The sequence below is a fragment of the Malurus melanocephalus genome, unplaced genomic scaffold (assembly GCF_030028575.1).
Source record: "Malurus melanocephalus ecotype Western Australia unplaced genomic scaffold, MMel_1.1 scaffold_46, whole genome shotgun sequence".
NCBI lineage: Eukaryota > Metazoa > Chordata > Aves > Passeriformes > Maluridae > Malurus > Malurus melanocephalus.
The window spans coordinates 1,229,821-1,238,052 of NW_026623278.1; the positions used below are offsets into that span (position 1 = coordinate 1,229,821).

Below are 8,232 nucleotides of genomic sequence, written 5' to 3' on the forward strand. Positions count from 1 at the left end.
CAAAGACATTCATGAAGACTCTTAGGACTGAATACTTTACTAGAAGGAACCGTGCCACAACAAAATATAACGTTGTATCAGCTTTTTAGTTCTGTACACCACAATCTTGCAAGAGTTCAGAATTTAATTGACTCACATTTTATTGTACTGACTACACAYTTCAATACTGAATTGCAGAATTAGATTATTAAGAATGGTATTGTCTTCTGTGATTTAAGCTCTTAGATGAAAATCACATATACTTAAGGTTGGAAGAAACATAAATGTCCTATCTCCTTTGAAGACGAATCAACTCTGTAGCACATTYGTAAATGAAGTTTGCCTGTCTTGTTCTTCTAAAACTTTGACAATGGGAATTCTTTAAGAAACCTTTTCAGATCCTGAGATGTACTGAGAAAATGATGATCTAACATACATCTCTCTTGCTGCAAATCAATTCTCATCTTTTTGTTGGCATGGAGACGACTTGATTTTTCTCTGAATCTTTTACACAGGTGAAGAATGCTACCAGGTCATCTCTTATTTTCCCTTCTTTCTAGACTAAATAAAATTCATCACTCCTCTTCCTCTTCTCCAGTTATTTTTGCTTGATTTTTTTTTCTTATGGTATTCCAAACTGGGCACACAACTTGAATAATTAGTGCTGAGTAGCACAGCATAATTATCTTTATAGTCACCAGAATTACATTTGTTCAGCTCATGGGACAGTGAAATCATTATGGAGGCGAATGTTTTTTCAGCAGCATTATACCATTGACTCATCCTCAGTTCAAGATTGACTGCAGGACCCAGAGCCTTGCCTCCAGTACCACTGCCTGGCCAGCTATTCTCCATTTCTCACCTCTGCTTTTGACTTCTCCCCTCCAAGRGGACTCTTTTGCATTCTTTATTGAATTTGATCTTATTGATTTCAGAGCATTTCACCAGTGTAGCAAGATTATTTAAAATTCTAATCCTGTTCGCCAAAGTGCTCATAAAGCCCTCCATCTCAATGTCATCCACAAATTTTACTCTCTATACAAATCATTACTCTCATCCAAGTCATTAATGAAGGCACTGAGTAAAACTGACCCCAGACAGACCCTTGTGGGACCTCACTTACGATGTTCCCCTGATTTGACAGTGAATCATTGATAATTACTCTGAACAAGTGGTATTTCAACCACTTGTGCACCCACCAGACTGCAGAGTGATTTTAGCCTGGCCTCTTTATCCTTTTCATTTTTTTTTTTTTAGTTCAGCACATAACAACGTCATGCAGGGTTACATCAAAAGCTTTTAAAGAGCCTTACTCACATCCGATGCTTGCCATATACCAGCAGATAGGTCAGGGATGCCCAGTGTACACAGTTTATGGATGGTATCCTTGCAATTAGATTGTGCAGCCCGTATCCAATTGCCAGCAATCTGCCTTACCTGTTCCGGCAACAAATTACCTTCTCCCAACGACACAGTCAAAGGGTAGGGAGGGATTCATCAGTAGGCAGGACCTTTGTAGCACTTGCMCAGTAAATCCAGCACCCACAGAAAGTTCAACCCACAGCTGAACTTGTGCAGTCATTAAGTGTTTTGGGGGTAAAAACTTCTCAGAACAGAAGGGGAAGGCACAGCACCCTCCTGCGTGCCTCCCAGAGACATCATGTCACCAGCAGGAATAGGGGCAGGTGCCTATGGCACAGAGCTCTTTCAACTAAAGAAGGGCTTAGATCTATTTTAACAGGATTTATTTGTCAAAAGTCTTTGTTGCCTGACTGTATTCTACATGTTTAGGAACAAACTGTATTTGCTTTAAAATGTTTCTTAGTGACAGTCCTAGCTTGACTCCACTGAAAGTCACCATTTTCTTAATTTTCTCCTTTTTAATGACAGGTACTACATTTATCCACTCAGTTTTTCTTCTAGAAGCTGTCAAAGTTTATTGTTAGTGCTTTTAAGACTGCTACAGTGCTTTAAATCTGCCAGTGTAGAGCTCAGTGGGCCTGGCTGACTTCAATGTATCTCCATTCCTTATATGTCTAAAAGGTTTTCTGTCCTTGATTTTGGACTTTTCTACACACCTGTTAAAATGAAGCATGCTAAATTTCTGGGTACCAGACTCTGGTWGTGACTGAAAACCACTAAATGTGTCAATCTTGGTGTCACCTCCTTTTTTTCTTGTTGCACACTAAGCGGCAGACCTTCCTTTGGCCTTCCCCCRTTTCTCACATCCTTTCAGACTTGTCATTACAATTTGTCCCTTCTGACTCATTTTGTGCCTTTCTGCATCCTTCCTATTCAGGCAGCCTTTGTCCCTTTATTCCCTTCTGTGCAGCTGCTTTTGTGTGCTCCCAGTGTTGTTTACTCGGCAAGGTGAACCTGGCAGTGCAGGAKGGTATTTCCACAGTGCCAGGGCTCGGTGCAGCCACAAGGACAGGAGGGAGGCTGTTCAGCCACACAGCATCTCCCTGACACATCACACTGTGCACAACTGACAAAGCAGCTTTGGCTTCTTTAGAGCCAACACTAGATTAGTTCATGGACTTGTTATCCTCTTGTTATTCACGTCCTGTGTGTGCCTGTGTTTGAAGGGTAGGTTTCAAGTGTCTGCTCCTATAAATAAAAACCTTGCACTATTTCAGGTGGGTATGGATACCCCTTCTTACTAAAAGGATAGTTCCCATTTTTCTCTTGTAGATCTTAAAGCACTTACAAGGTACCACCATCTTTTCCTTTTGCAAGTGGAGGAACAGAAAGGAAAGGGCTCTGCTAAGGGCAACACTCAGACCAGACCGAGTTAGAAAGTCAAACCAGTAGCCAGATCTCCATCCCACATTCTTGAATGCAGCAGCACCACAGGTGAACCACTGACTTCCTTCAGTATGTGTAGGGGTCTAGGTGATACCCATGTAACTTCACTTCCATTTTAAAATGCTGCATATTATTAAGCTGTTTGGCACAGACTGCAGCCATGTGCTAAGGAAATTGCAATCTCTGTAAAGCCCAATATTGCTCCAAAGTACCATTACAATAGGCAGCTTCCAAACACTYTCAAGTTATGCTTTTGCATTTTCAAGATGTAGAACACAACAGCACAGTAATACACAGCACACTACATTAATGCAAATAACACTTGTAAACTCGCTTATATCAGCTGACAATTATTGTGTAGCACGATGTTTTTACTCTCTTGGAAAATGACTGCCAGCTCTAGAGTGTGTAATTTATTGAATATTWATTCCTAAAAGAAAATTAAATCTTTTACTATTTTAACTGGCCACCTTTGCAGTTTTACCCTCTCAGACAGCCTGAAATCCAGTTGTATGAAAGAATACAGTTGGGTGAAAATTCACTCTGCTTCCTCACAGCCTCTGTGGTATGCATTTGTCACTCTTTCTCTCTAAGACAACTGTGCTCCTCTCAGATTCCCTTCAAACCCATTATTTTCTCTGGCAGACAGGCTGGACTCAGGGTGAGGCTGGGAGCACGTTGGAGCTCAGCTGAGAAGTTTTTCACACAGCAGCAGCATTAAAACAAGGGAAGGCAGACATCTCCTGGTGTCCCCAGTTATGAGTAATGGCCAGTGACACTCGGCACAAAAAAAGTTTTAAACTCCTCTTGGAGTAGAATGAATGATACTCTCAGAAGACGCTTTTGAAGTGTTAGATGTGAATAGTCCTCTCATTTTGCCAGCAAATAAAAGTCTGTGGCAACTTATTTCTAATGCAGCATTGACCCCTCTGGAACTGTCATCATATTCTGAGTAAAACTCATGCAACTACCATAAAATTACTGATTTAGTAACAGATTTAATAGAATTCTAACTTCCAGGTCACTAGGAAAGCCCAGTTAGATCTGTAATGTGGTGCTAAACAGTCAACACAGTTTTCTTCTTCCAAGGAGTGAATAAATAAAATTATTAATGAACAAAATTACAGTAAGACAATGCATAAAGTGTTTTGTGGCTCTTTGCCTACTAAAATCTTTAATTTCTATGTAGCAGAAATCCTATTTCTTCCTTGTGACATCTAGTGTTAAGCACTACATTTTTCCAGAGTGAAGTATGGACTTTATTCTCTGGCTGTAATGAGTCAAGGAAACCACTAATGCACAGTGTCAGTATTTTTACTGTTATTATCTGTATTCTGGCATTTCCGACAAGCCAAAGATCATACTAATGATGATGTATCCAAAGGTCCAGTTTGGATAATGTACCCAATGGAACAAATTCAGTTTACTATTTGATTTCACAGGTACTTAATCATACAAAACKATGCCTAGTTGGCACAGTGATAGATGAACTAGGGACAGATTAGATTTGTTARTGCTGACATTAAGATCAGCACTGTCTAGTGTGATTCCTGCTCTCCTCACACTCTTGGATGTAGGAGGTGTGATCTCTCATTCTTCAGCAGTGGGGGGATGTGAAATTAGGAACCCCAGAAGCTGACACTGAATGGTGRGAGTGTTGCTTGGTCAAAATGTGTCATTACCATGTCTGTCATCTTTGTTGATAGAGAGCCATTTATGTTACCCAAGAGGAAACCAGTGTGCATGGAAAACCTGAGAGGACTAATACAGATCTCATGGCTTTCCATGTTGCTAAATGCAAATTGTGGGAAAGACAGTAAAAGCTTTGAAAACTCCTTCATGACCTGGTGGCTGGAAAGAAGGGCTGGTCAATGTGCAATAGGACAGCTTGTTTAGAAGTTGTGACAGAAAAAAGGATCAGGAATGCAGGAACTATTTTGAACTTCAAACAGAACCACAGCTAGCCATACCTGAGACACTTCCCTTGAGCTGGAAGAGAATAAGACAAGCTACACAGTAGAGGTGCAAATTAGTCTCCTGTTTTCTAGTGGATGAGACATCTTAAAAACTCAAGGTGAAAGATAATAGGGCGACTAGAAAAGAACCTGTTGTTAAATATGCCCTAGAATTACATTTTAAGTTTAAATTATTCCCAGTCATTCTCATTTTCCAGCCTTGTAATTAGAAGCTTGACCTTATGCCTGGCTGGAATGAACCTCTAATTTGATTAATGTTTGCACCTGACTGGTGTTGATGACAAGGCGAGGTGGAGCTAATAAACACAAGAGTGGTTTGTGAGCTAATCCAAATGCATCCATATTAAGGGGCATGAAGAAGGGGTTTCTGGAGAAATGGCTCCCCAAGGTATTTAGAAAGGCTCAGTATATAGAGTGTGCTGTTCTGCAGATACAAAAATTAATGGTGGGTGGGGGAATGTGAGGTGGGGACAAGAGTTTTCAGGTGTTTGATTGCAGAAAGCAGCCTGCTCTGGCAGACACAGACCAAATCTTTCAGCAAGGAACAGAGGGCTGAAACACAGGTCACAGTTGCAGGAAGCACTCAGACTGCTCCTTAACAACCCTGCATTTGAATTCACACTGCCAGCATCTCCAGACTGTCCAAAATGTGGGATTTTCACTTTGCAGAGGCTTCCCCTTTTGGTTTGGTTTTCATTTAATTTTCATCAGTATCATGCAAACCCAGAAACACTTTTTTTTTTCTCCTGCAAACTGGACATCCRAGGAAAGCTTCACTTTAGAATATACCAATATACAATATACTCTAAACAAAATAACCTTCCTGATGTGGCAGTAGCTGTGTCAGGCAGGCAGACTTGTCTGTCTCAARACAGCTAACCATACTTCAAGCATCATAAAATCCTGAAGTCTTGTTCCCATGGTGCTTTGACAGGAATCAAAGCACTTTTCTATGGGAATTCTGCCTTCCATGTGACAACAGTTTGTTGAAAAGCAACTCACTATTGTAGGATCAATCCCYCTTGAAAACATTTGTTCTCCTGCCATGCACAGTTCATCCCAGTCAGGTCTGTGACCTGTGGGGTGGGGAGTCCATTGCTCACTCAGCCTTGGAAGGGCACATTTYATGGAATGAAAGATGAAGATTTATTTGGTGAAACTGCCTGTAAGTGCAAATAATTTAGTGCTATGTTAAAACAGTGATTAATTTAGCCCATAATTTCAAGAAATGAAGCAACACTCGCTGACATAGCCTCAGAAGCTATTAATTTATAGCAGCCCTCCCAGTTAGCAGCCTAGAGAGCTAAGAACATCCTGAGTTCTGTTAATATCTTCACTGGCCTCTGCACTGAGCATCAAGGTCTCTTGGTATATTCTCCTGTGAGCTGTAAACAGAKATTTTAAGGACAGACTCTCCTGTGGTCTGATCTGTTTCACGTGTCACTCTTCAGAAAGGTTACTGACACTTAAATATCTCGCTGAAACACAAGTCTTCCCTTACCTCATCATTACAGTGACAGAATCCCTTGTCGTGGGCTCATTCATTTCCTCTGTGGTGCTGTCTTTTCCCTGAATTTTCCTGCTACATTGTGATAATAATGATCAACTTCCATAACYGATATAATCTGCATACACAAAGACTTCCCTGCTGGCTTTCCATCACCCACCACATCTCATTTCAAGCTCCCCTTTTAACCTCTGTGTCCTCCGTGACTATGTACCTTACTTCACCTGTTGTTTCMCCTCTTATGCACTCCACCCCTCCCWTGTTCCTGTTGCATCTCACCAAGCCAGAGGGTTCCAGCGGGCCGCTCTCTGTAGTATCAACTACGCCTGAATTACATTTTTATCCTTTTCTCACCTCTCTTTGCCACTGCTTCAGCAGTATGAGGAGGTCAGTACCCACAAAGCTGCATCAGAGTGAGAATCCAGCATTGCCTGTGCCTTTCTCTTAAGACTTTCAAAATAAGGATTGCTATTACTACAATATTTGCATGAAGGAGGGTAATGGCCTAGCTATCTAACCAGGCACACTTGAGCCTCCAGCATGATCAAACCTCCCCCTTTTTATTTTCCTGCTTCTTTTCTTTTCAGTTAGCAATGCAGTCCCTTCATGTTGCTTTTGGACAAAGCATCAGTCCCAATACAAGACTGATGTAGAAGTATCCAAAAAGCTTTCAGCCTTCCTGGCACCATGCGATTAGGAGCATTTGGACCCTTAAGCATTATCCAAGGTCAAGTCTTTAAGTATGTAGCTAGAGTTAATTGTTGTTAATTATTTCTGTAAGTGAGTGGGAAAATCTGTGAAAAYTGAAGATGAAAAAACCCCACCCAACTTCCAGATCTTGTTGTTTTAAAGACTCTGCATTGCATTTCTRTTGCAGATAACTGTGTCTTATTTAAAGGCAATACATGATGGYTGAAGATGAAAGGAAACATGAGGTTTCTACTCTGAAAAGTGCTCAATTTTCTTCTCAAGTACCTGTGTGTTGAGCCTACATGGTTAATCTGACCAGTTAGGGAAAAATGAGCGGGTCACAGTAATTAAGCACTGGTGACCATTCRGTTCCTTCAGTAAACCTAAATGTGGAAATTTTGAGAACCGCAGGATGATCAGAAGCTTTTGCCGTTCGTCACTGCCTACAGCCGGGCTACTCGATGTGCTCGGAAGGCTCCTGCACATCACCCGCACGCCAGCCTGTGCCCTGAGCAGCGAGCCGCGCTRGAGCCGAGCGTGTGCCCCGCCACCCGCACCTGCAGGAGCCGGCTCCGGGGAAGAGCTGCAGCCGCGGCTCAAGGGCTCTTTCCCCAATACGTCACTGCRCCGGCTGTGGCCGTGCCAAAGTTGCGCTCCGCTCTGCGCCCTGCAGCGGGAGCGCCGGCCGGGCTGTGGAGGGGCCGCGGGGGACCTCCGCTCGGGGCTGGCACCCACGCCGGGGACTGCTGGGGATCCCGCCCGGAGCTGGAACCCACGCCGGGAACTCCCGCTCGGGGTTGGGGTGCCTTGCCCCGGTGCCTGCCCCACAACCCGCTGCTGCGGCACGGAGCGATCGCCCCCCCGGGCCCGGGGCAGCGCTGGCTCGGACGCGCGGGKTCGGCACCGTGAGAGGCTGGCACGGTGCGCATCCCCCTCCTCGCCCCGCTCCTGAGGGAGCCGCGGCGTCGCGCCCACCTCCTCCCGAGGACAGGCCCCGCCCTCCCCGGGAAAGGGGATGACATCATCCCTTTTCTCCCGCTCGCCCCGCCGCTCCCGCGGCCCGCCCGCCACTCGGGCAGGGATGAAGGGGTCCCTCCCGCACCCCCCTGGCGGAGCCGCGCCCTCAGGGGGCTCGGAGGGGGCTCCCTGCGCCGCCGCCCGGCCTCGCCCCTGCCCCACGCCCCACTACGTCATCCCTCCCRCCGCCCCCTCTCCGCCGGTGCTGGCGGGGGAGCGTCCCCCGAGGGAAGCGCCGGGGCCGGGCAGAGGCTT

The 8,232-nt window shown here is 44.6% G+C and overlaps 1 long non-coding RNA gene across 1 annotated transcript in view; it reads right to left on the reverse strand.

Moving 5' to 3' along the window:
• Positions 1 to 8,232, reverse strand: part of LOC130572947 (uncharacterized) — a 26,392-nt gene that overhangs the window by 17,052 nt on the left and 1,108 nt on the right. The window lies entirely within an intron of this gene.